This window comes from Chaetura pelagica, unplaced genomic scaffold (assembly GCF_000747805.2).
Source record: "Chaetura pelagica isolate M959 unplaced genomic scaffold, ChaPel_1.0 scaffold67, whole genome shotgun sequence".
Lineage (NCBI taxonomy): Eukaryota > Metazoa > Chordata > Aves > Apodiformes > Apodidae > Chaetura > Chaetura pelagica.
The window spans coordinates 4052800-4064787 of record NW_009954107.1 but is presented as its reverse complement, the minus strand read 5'-3'; positions in this window follow the sequence as shown (position 1 = coordinate 4064787).

Genomic DNA, 11988 nt, shown 5'->3' with positions numbered 1-11988 from the left:
CCCTACAGTAAAAAAAATTTTTTGCCTCTTAACTTCATGAATGCTCAGAGAATATCATAATTTATTTGCCAGGTAGCTAAAAGGGTATAATACCTTCTATGATTTTAATTTTACTGCAATAAACACTTTAAGAATATGAGGGGAAAGCAATCTAAAATTAGAAAAATAATAGGAAAGGAGGAACTTTGACAAGAAGTTATTTAAAATCAGATTTTGCTGAACTATAAAATGGTCAAACAAAACTAAAAATACTGTATTGGTGGTGTGTTTTTAATACAGTTTTTGCAAAGGAGAGCAAAAGGTCCAGACCATGTTTTTCTTGTTTTCTAGTAAAACTTGACTCATGTGCTTTGGGAAGGGCAGTTGCATGCATCTGTAGAACTTCTGGGACTTTGAAGCATGTGTGACCCTTGTTAGGAGAGATGAACAGTGTCAGAGGAACAAGTGTACCCTTTGCAGCAACACTTTGAGAGTAATAGATTTAAAAAAACACTCAGTGGTCCTATTAAGACTGCACTTTAATCGAAATGGAGTCAGTCTGCTAGCACTGAAAATTAAAAAAGGTTGTAGAGGAGTATTTATGCTAGGAGCTGGGTGAAAGCCAACAGGCACATAGGAGCACCTGGTTCAGACTGATGTGACCCCTGAGAGGATGTGGTTAATGTTCAATGTGCTTCTGAAAAGCCAGGAGGGAATAAACATCACAATCACAATAAAGAGACAAACCAGAGTGCTAGCCAGGCTAGCTGACTGGCATTTGCAATGTCAAAGAGTTCAGCAAGGGTAAAATTGACAAGTGCTTCTGTGCCAGGATTACAAGCCTAACACAGAGGATGGGGAAAGTGAACTCTACTGCTGATACTACTGGGAAGATTCCCACATTCCGTGTGTTCTCTGTAGCAGATAGGAGCTAAATCACTGCAGAATATATGTAGAAGTAGTAGACCAAATATATTAGTGTGTGTTAGTAACCAGGACTGGAAGGGATTTATCAGTGTTCTGGAGCATTATAAGAAGAAACTGAAGAGAAGATTGGGACTCTTCAGTTTGAAGAGCCTTTGAAATGGGCTGGAGGGGATGTGTTTAACATTTACAGTGGTGGACAAGGTGATTGCAGAGCTATTATTCATCAAATAGCCACATCGAGGTCTGGCCTAGCTGACTGTTGTAGGTCCCTTCCAACTGAAATACTCTGTTCTATTCTAAATCCCACAAAACCTGAACTAGGGGCATTCAGGGAAATTATTTGAAGATCAGTTTAAAACAGATGAATGAAAGTTCATAGTTGAGCAGCAGGCGATGAGCATTTGGAACTTGCTGCCATAAAAAGCAGCTGTGTCAGCAGCTTTAAAAAAGGATTACAGAAACTCATGGACACGTGACCCATAAACCAATACCAAAGGCACAAGATGGGGAATACAACCATTGATACTAGGGGAGTCCTCAGGAGAGAGGCTGTGTAAATTGGCCAGACTCAAGCTGTCCTTAAATACCATTCCCCTGCTGCCACTGCCAGATATTGGTCTGACTGAGACTGGGATGTTGGTTGGCTTCTGTGCATTGATTAGGTGTTTTCTCAAGAATCCACAGAAGTCCAGTGGAGATGCTAATATGAAAACTATGCAGAGTGCTATCTAAGGTGTTTTATTCAGAAGGTGATTAGGATAATTTGATTTGGAATCATGATGACATCTTTAAACTTAGCCATAAAATGAAGCATTGTTTCTCTGTCTTACCTTATGAAACTTGAGAAGGTAAGGCTATTAACCTGGAGAAATTTAACAAGATTAGCATTTACTACACACTATTTCTTTGGAGAAAGAGTCCCAACGAGTAACAAGTCAAATGGGTAGAAAAAAGAGAAGGCACAAGCAGAGTAATCACCATGATTGAAAACACACAAGTAAAAAAATTTTTAAAAGAAAATTATTCTCCACAGAGCACAGCTGATAGATAGTCAGCTCTTATACAGCTGATAGCCCAGTCTTCCCATATATAATACATTACAGAGCTGACACTTTCATGGGGGCAAGACTATGAAAACTGTTATTTACTTCCTCTTCTCCCTTCCTCCATACCATGATTACTGATTATTGCAGGTGTGAAGAGAACTCCGTTCTCCATTTTTCTGAACTCTTCTGTGTCCCATGATAATAAATACGGCAGTCATGCAGCTCAGTAGCTTGTTACAATTTACAAACCAATTTCTTGTTTGTTTTTAAAATCCTTCTCCAAGACTCCAGTGTTGTGGAACAGCTGGGAATATACAGTGGCCATCTGTACTACCTTCATCTTTTTAGAAATCAAATTGATTTTCCTTAGCCCAGCATGTGGAGTGAAGGGGTGCTCATTGCATGATGTGCATTCACACCATCCAATGTATCTGGGAAGACAATTTTAGTACGAGATGATGAGCATGAGAAAACTGCATTGGGGCCCATGTGGCATCAAGCTGCTTTTGCCCCTTTTGAGCAGGGTAAAGTTTTTATCCATGTTTCAAGGCTTTAAATATGGATAATTTCTGGAGTTGTGTAAATGAAATGTAGCCAAATGCCACTGATTTGCTTTGCTGATTGATGGCACTTATCCTCAAAGACAGAATGTTCATGTAAAGTCAGCAGGTCTTTTTAGGACTTGCACAAAGCACCTTCAACATAATAGATGCTGATATTACTCAAATCAAAAGTAAAAATGGGTATGATGCAGGCAGTGGGTCATAGAAGTCTCACAGAGATCTGAAAAGGGAAATATTGATTAATGTGTCTTCTCAAGTGTGGCTTTACTCAACTGAACTAAGCAAATTGAAGCAGCGTAGAGTATTCAGGAAAGTCTTTCACCTTCAGTATTTTATAGTAAGTAATTTTTAGACCTGCAAAGTATTGCCTTACTTTCCTTGATTTATGAAGACTGATCCAGCAAAATATTTATCATGCACCTAACTTCAAACTTCAGAAGTTCCAGTAAGGTTACCTGAATGACTCAAATACTTATAGCTAAATATATATATTCAGAGCTTTGAAGGAGCTTAACCTAAATATTAAGTGTAGTGACAAACCTGCATTTGGGATAAATAAATCCAAAGGATAAGCTAATATGTATTGAACAACTGAGAAAAAAAATATATGAACTCTGCACAAAAGAGAGTTCCAAACATTAAAAAGTATATGCCACTCACATGAGGGATATACAAAATGATGGAAAAACATAAAACATGAAAAGGATTATCATGTAGCTTATTTTCCAGATTAATTAAGTTAATAGAAAAGTTCAATAAATTGAAAGTGCACATTTCACAGAAATTTATACTAAATAATTTTATTTACATTTATTTAAAAACTGATATAATTTCACTTGTCATACTTCACAACATGATAATACATTATATACTTCTAAAAGGGAATAATACACCATTTAGAAATTTTTCTTTGGAATGTAAATACTTCACCACCACAATAGTCTAACTGAAGTGATATTTGCTGGGCAAACTGTACAGTGTCAAATTTAATTACATGTTTGCTTGTTAGGTTTCCTAAAAATAGATAGGAAAACTGCCTCTAAATCAACTGAAATTATACTGTTCTGTAAAATGTGAGACAATGTGATTTAAATGTATTTTTCCCTTTCAGTTCTCAGAAACATATGGCCATTAATAAAGTTCTATGGTTTGGATATATAATTTAAATCTCTTTAAAAGTACATAATGTACTATAGTTAAAGAAGAAGATAAAACCCACATTATATTAAAGCCATGCAAGATTTTGGAAAGTGGAGGTAAATAAGCAAATTCTTTTAGGAAGCAGCTCCAAGAATCTGGTTAATCATGTGATTACTTGCTCACAAATAAATGCTAACATGCATAAGAAGAGATGTTTATTATCACAGCACTGTAGAAAGCAGTGGTACAGTGTCCTAGACTTTGCCAAAAGAAAATGGAAGTACCAATAGCTTAATACCAGAATTTTTGCAGATCTACTGTAGTCCAGCAGTTTATGCTAGGAAACTTGAAGACAAGGTGGCAATTGTCATCATAGAGAATAAATACCCTTATGTAAAATTTGCACCACACATGATCTAATTAATCAGTAGAGATATAAACTATTTCTTTACAAGGTGATAAAAGGACTCATCTGGGCTTTAAAACTGTGACATATCATGTGGGCAGACTTAAATGTATTATGTGTTTAAAAAACAACACAAGAAATCTGCCGTTGTTCCTGAAATGCTTGTAAGTAGGCCAACTTTATTGTGTATTTATATATATATACACAATTTCTGAGTGCTGTGAAACAAATCACAGCAGAAATCAATGCTTGCTCGCAGTCCAGACTCTTATGTAAAAAACACCACCAACTTACAGTCAGATTCACAGAATCACAGAATTGTCATGGTTGGAAAGGACCTCTGAGATCACGGAGTCCAACCATTAAAAGAAAAAAAACCAAAAACCAAACACAAACCACCACACATACTTCACAAAACAACAATGATAAAAAAACCCACTTTGGCCACTTGAGCATGCCCTGAAATGCCCCATCTACCTGTTTCTTGAATACTTCCAAAGATGGTGACTCAACTACCTCCCAGGGCTGGCTCTTCTACTGCCTCACCACTCTTTCATTGTAGAAATTCCTCCCAGTATCCAATCTGAACCTTTCCTGCTTCAATTTCCCGCAGGACCCAACTTCTGGTCTTGCCGTTATTTACTTGGGTGAAGGGGCCAACACCTACCTCCCTACAACTTCCTTTCAGGTACTCGTAGAGGGAAATGAGGTTGACCTTCAGCATCCTCTTCTCCAAACTAAACATCCCCAGCTCCCTCAGCCACTCCTCATGTGACTCGCTCTCTAGACCCTTTACTAGTTTCATTGCCCTTCTCTGGACACGCTCCAGCACCTCAATGTTCTTCTTATAGTGAGGGACCCAGAACTGCACACAGTACTTGAGGTGCGGCCTCACCAATACTGAATACAGGGGCAGAATCACTTCCGTACTCCTGCCGGCCACACTATTCCTGATGCAGGCCTGGATGCTGGCTGCCCCTGATCCCCTGGCTGCCCTGCACTTGCTGTGTGAGGTCACTCAAGATGAGCCTCTCCATGATCTTTCCTGGTACCGAGGTCAGGCTGACAGGCCTGTAGTTCCTTCTGGCCTCTCCCGTAGATGGGAATCACATTAGAGGGACCTCCTCTGTTGACCAAGATTATGGGGGGTTGTTCTATCCTTATCTTCCACCTTAGGAGGCTGAACACCCTGAGAGGAGCTGGTCTGACTATTAAAAACAGAAGCAAAGAAGGCATTAAGTATCTCAGACTCTTTGTCCTAATTGGTTGCAATGTTCCCCCCTGCATCCAGTAAGGGAGGGACATTCTCTCTGGCTCTTATTTTATTGTTGATGAATTTGTAAAAACTTTTTTTGTTGTCCTTTATGTCAGTGTTCAAGCTGAGCTCCAACTGGGTTTTTGCGTTCCTAATATTCTCTCAGTATGACCTAATGAGGTCTCTCTACTTCTCCTGAGTTGCCTGTCCCTTCTTCCAAAGGTGGTAAACCCTACTTTTTATCCTAAGTCCCAGCAAAAGCAACCTGTTCAACCTGGCCAGCCGTCTTCCTCGCCTTTTAATCTTGTGACACATGGGGACTGCCTGCTCCTGGGCCTTTATGATTTCCTTCTTGAAGATCATCCATCCAGCCTTCCTGGACCTCTTTGCCCTTCAGGGCTGTCCTCCAAAGGACGCTCTCAACCAATGTCCTGAACAGGCCAAAGACCACCCTCTGTAAGTCCATCATGGGGGATTTTCTAACCCCCCTCTTTACCTCACTATGAATAGAAAACTTCACCATTTCATGATTGCTAAGCCCAAGATGGCCTCACACCACCACATCTCCCACTAGTCCTTCTCTGTTTGTGAACAGGAGGTCCAGTGAGGTGCCTCCCCAATAGGCTCACTTACCAGCTGTGCCAGGAAGTTATCTTCCACACACTCCAGGAACCTCCTAGACTGTTTCTTCTCTGCTGTGTTATATACAGCAGATGTCCAGTAGGTTGAAGTCCCTCACTAGAACAAGGGCTGTCGATTTTGAGACTGTTCTCTATTTCCTAAGTCTTGATCCAGTTATTTTCAGTTTACACTGCTCTAGGCTAATGTAAGCTTCAGTGATTAACTTCTTCTTCCAGGACTGCCCATTAGTACATAAAACATTTTGCCTTCTATAGAGTTTTCATAGCTTATAGGTTCCACAGTTTTGCCTCCGTGATGACCTTTGCCTCTCATCACAGCCAGAGTAGGAACACAGGTTTTCTGATATTGTCTGTACCATTTGTCTCTTATGAATAGTACATTTCTGGTCTTGGAAATTATTTCTGAATCAATGGTATCCCTGAAGCTTTTAATCTTCTTTCCTGCATGTTGGGCATGATATATTTGACAAGGCCAGAGAGGTAAAGAGAATTTTAACATAAAATTATTGCCTTCCTCCTTAAACTGTAAACCTCTTCTAATACCACTCTCTGTCTCTTTTTCCCATGACTTTATTATCTTTCCATGCTGTTGCTCTATTTAATGTTTTGACTGTATGCTCCCTTTCCCTGCCTGCATTTCGCTTCACCGTAGCAGTAACAATTACCTCAAGGAATAACTCACTCCCTATAACAATGAAAGACGTCAGCTTTAGTACCTGCCATCAGATTTTTCTCTCTCCTTTACACTTAAAAATAGGGATTACAAAAAGTCTAAAGATAAACCATGCAATGGAAAGCAAGGTCGAACCCCAATGATTAATATTCATTTCCCTAATTTAACACTCCTGTGACTAAAGGAAGGGTATTAGTGTGGTCTGCTGTCTCTTCCCGGACTCCTCCATCATGATACTGGGCCAAATTGTGAAAAAGCAGTGGCAGTAGATTTTTTTTGCCATTTCATTTTATGACTTATCTTGCACATCTCACAATTTCTTAATTAGGTTTTGACAAATGAATGCAGACTGCACGATCACTTAGAGCTCTCCATGTGTGGGTGTCAAAGCAGCATCTGTATTTAGAATTTGGAACCATTTTCAGAGGAAAAATTATACTAATATTAAGAAATACATTGTAAAAAGTCACGGACCATGGTTTTTGTTTTTGTTTTGCATGAACTTTTAACAAACATTTAAAGCCGAATGCAAAGACATGGAATTTGTCAATTTCCTATTGTCTTTACCAGTGCCTGAATCCATCCTAGTGTACTGGCCTATTTTCAGCTATTTCTGTCATAAACATAGCTACAGATGCAAATAGAAAGTTCACTGTCACCTTCTAATTGAGAAGTACTAAGTTTATACCTAGGTTACTGCTTTTCTCTTTTCCAATGTCGTTTTTAAAAAGAGTCAGGAGAAGAAAAGACAAAGAAAGTTCCATGGATATAAAGACATAAAAATTATTAATCTCCACCTGATTTTCTGTCAATTCCTCTGAGTTGATATTGGGCCTAGTGAGAAGTCTAGCGGGTGTTTTTTCACTTACAAAAAAAGAAAATCCAGCTTTCAATCATATTTCTATTGTGTATGGTTGTAACATGGCTGATTTGGATTCACTGTCTGTGCATCCCTGTCCTACTAATTCCTATGCAGATCAAAATCCCCACTGCCTATCTGTCTGTCTGCGGTTATTGTAATAACATATCTTCTTCATGCTGGGGATCACAGAGCTGCAAAGCGTCCTGACTGTTGTCTTCACAATGCCAAATGACTAGGAGTCCCCCTCTCCTCACGAGTACAAGCTCCCATAACTTGTTCAGTTCCACTGTAGCATGAGACACCATCACAGCTACTTCTTCTACTATTACATAGATACTGCATTTCCCTTATCAGCAGAGACTCCCAGTCTTCCAAAGATTACACAAAACAGAAAGGAATGCCATTGTAAAAGAAGGAAGATTCTTAATTTACCTAGGATTAATGAGAATGTCACCCATGAGCTACAGGAACAATATTCTCTTATTAGTAGGGGTTTTTTTAGTAGTTAGATGCATTCGATTTAGCACTTCAGTTGTTTTGTTTGTTTCTTTCACATTTGAAGGAGTAAATAAGTATATTGGTAGAGAGGGACAAATAATGAGTTCAATGATTATTTTTATTTTTGAAAAATCATCATAGAATCACAGAATAGTTTGTTTTGGAAGGCACCTTAAAGATCATTTAGATCCACCCCCCTGCATGGGCACAGACACCTTCTACTAGATCAGGTTGCTCAAAGCCCCATCCAACCTGGCCTTGAACACTTCCAGGGATGGGGTATCCACAACATCCCTGGGCAACATGTTACAGTGTCTCACCACCCCCACAGTAAACAATTTCTTCCCCATCTACCCTCTTCCAGTTTAAAGCCATTACCCCTTGTCCTACCACTACATGCCCTTATAAAAAGTCCCTCCTCAGCTTTTCTGTAGGCCCCCTCCAGATATTGAAGGGACTGGATGCTACTTCAAATACATGCATTTAATGATAAAACTTACAAGAAGTTAAAAGTTATTAAGGAGTTTATCGTCCAAAAACTTTCCTGTTTTTAGTAAGTCTGACTGAAATGGAGATTAACCTTTGTTTGTTTTCCTGCTCATGTAACTTCTGTTTTCATAAAGCAAATAATCTTCCTCTTTGGCAGAAACTTCCCCTCTCATACAGTTCCAGTAAGTTACACAGGCAGGAGTCTGATAAATAGACTTGGCTAAATCCTTTCTGCTTTCTATTCTTTTGTTATCTGGGAAGAAAGGAGGAGGCTTAGGAAGACAATTGAAGCTCATCTGAAGAGGTAAGAGTGGGTGGGAGTTAGAGGAGAGGATTTAACCTTCACTAACTGCTGCAGAGTTGGAACAAGAAAATAGAGTAAACATCATCTACGAAGAAAACAATGATGCATTTTTTCAGCGTAGTTCTGAAACATAGATATAGGCTATTACGCTAGAAAGAAGGTCTCTCAGTGGTGAAGAATGACTATGCAAGCTACCAAAATACCATAAACCACAGAAAAAAAAATCTCTTGCCTTCAGGAGAGTTTCTCAAACACTTAAGTCCTATTCTTCATGGGGCTCTAGAGGATGCTGGATGCTGAACTTCGCTTTCATAGATTGCACAAACTAGGACACACACATGTGATTTAAAAGCTCCTTGACTTCCCAGATCAAGTAATGCATTAAATTAACTTGATTAAGCCAAAGGCCAATTTAAAAAATATAAATTGCTTAGCGCTTAAACACACCAGAATTGGGAACACTTAAAAGGGTCAACTGCCCTTAGAGATGTAAATTTTCCCCAAACTGAGAGAAATTTTGTAATTTCAAGATTTATTTTCTTTTTCCTCAGGTATGTAGGCTATGCTTATTTGTGATATATGTAGTATTGACTCTAATCAGACCCTGATATACAATATATGGTTTTACCTTTGCTCTTCTGAACTTGTCTTTGTCCTGGCCTGTATAAGAAATATATTGGTTAAAGATTAAATAATACTTTTAAATTCAAACAACATAATCTGAAGGTCAGTCTAAAGTTTTAGAGGAGACACTATTTTACACAGAGTGCTTATATCAAATTCTAGTATCAGTATGGACTGTGTTGGATCAACACAATGTTTATCATGAACTTCTTTTCACCGCACTATTTATGTATCTTTTAGTGTCATTAGGTTTTCCCAGACTGGACTAGTCCAAGCCTAAATTAAATTACTAAAACTAATATTTCATGCTGTATCAACTGTTGTGTTTTAGCCACTTGAGACTTAGTAGGACCTGCATTACTGATAATTCTATACAACTGCTCCTCTTGTATAGAAATGACATTATGTAGGTATTATGTAGCTAGCTACTATCTGGCTACTGAGGATATTGCTGAAATCATAGTATGGCATCAAGCTTGGTGCAAACCAACCACCCAAATGCTCACCCTGCTCTCTGCCAGAACTCTGTGCCAGGCTGTGCTGTTTGCATAACTGATGCAGCCTAATTTAAATGTAGATGAGATTTGTTCAAATTGATGACATCACCACAAGACCTTTTACATGACTGTGTAATTATCAAGTGGCTTGTAAATTGATGCAGTTTAAACATAAAGATACAGTTTATATTTATGCTGGCAAGGTACAAAAGAACTTGAGTAGTGTAATAAGCTTTCACACTAGATGAGATGCAGCACGGTAATTTTAACTTTACTAATGTTGATGAAAAAAAAAATCTGTACCTCTTTAAAACTGGATTTTTTTTAACAAAAGTACTGCCCTTAAATGCAGAGTCTGTTTTCCCAAAACATTTTTAAAGTAAAACTCTACTATATTGTGAGTGAAGACAAAAAATTGAAAAATAAATTAAAAATATTACCATATGGCTAACATAGACAGAAACAAGAAAATGCATCCTAACAAAAAAAACACTATAAAATAAAAACATACAGAAAACTTAATCAAGTCTCATCATTTAACCTACTTCTTCCTCTCCTCCTTACAAAGTTTCCCACTTGACTATTCTTGAAATGATTTATGATAGGTTTCCTATTTTTTGTATCACATTTATTTATGGTTATATGGTAGCACCAGCTGAAAATGGTAAGATCAAATGAAAGAACTACAGGAGAGATTTCAGACTGACTTTGCCAACTGCATGCTGTAAAAGTTCTACTTTTCCAAGAAAAAGCGATTTCCAACTTCCAAAACCTTGTTATTATTTTCATAAAACAAAAAAACAAGGAAAATTAAAAGAAAATCTTAGTGTACTAGTTTTGAATAAAGTTATCTACAATTATAAGACAGACAGTCCATCAAATAGAAAAAAGATTTGTTTTACATAAAGCAAAAGAGTACAAAAGCACAGCTTTTGTAATTTTGGTAATATTGCAGTTTTACAAATATATTGCATAGTATGTGTAAGAAAATAGCTCTCATATTTTTTAATATATTTATATACACATGAAAATCATTAACATGAAGGTTACAAAACAAAAATGGTTAGCAGACTTTTTCTGAGTACTGATTGGAACAATATGATATTCAAAATTCAAGCCGACTTACATATGCATTACAGTGGATCAGCTGATAACAATTCCATAGTCTGAGGTTTGTATTTTTTTTTTTATTTAGACAATTATTTAGAATCTAAAAAACCCCATAAAAATAATATATGGTGTTAACAACTGAATAATTTAACATCCTTCATTAAATCCTTCTAGGCGTTTATGGCTGTCAACCCAGACTTAATAGCCCTCTGCATCTAAAATGGTTAAAAGTGAATTCCATTATCCAGTCAAGACACTGTTTTGCAAGCAAAACAGTATAAATTCAGTTAAAGCAAGCAATGTCTTGGCATGTTTTGGAATACATTGTCTTGTTTTCCTAGGAACACCAAAAGATCCTTGTATGTTTGAATGGTAATGTAATTGCACCACCTTGACAAAATTTAAACCCTGGAAAAACGTGAATAATCTACAGCTCAAAATGCTGCACAAATCTAAACTATGTTACAATTTCATGTTGTAATTACAACTTGTAATCTCTTCATTCCAACAGAATTAGTGGAAGCAGCAGTGTCATAGTGTTAGATATAATAGAAGCGTCAGTCTTTGGTCATATCACTTAACCAAGTAATGAACCGTAATACAAAACCATACAGCTAACAGTGCTCTGAGTGATTGGCTGATGCTTTTATTTTTCTTTCTTTGTTTTTTATTTTCTTCTTCTTCTTTTTTTTTTTTTTTTAAACAAGAAAGAGACAGTATCCTATATCATGACACATATTTCTACAGAAAATAAATCTATCGTATATGTTAAATACATGTAGCTAATAAGGTCTTTTCACAGATTTCATTGCTATCATAAGAATAGCCCTGAAGAAGTTGAACAGCAGCAATACCATCTTAGTGGTTCCCATACAAACATTCTAGTACAAAAAGAAGCTTTATTTGATACATGTATTCATATCGTATAAAAAAATTCAGATGAATTTTTTAGCCAATGGGGTTTTTTTAATTGC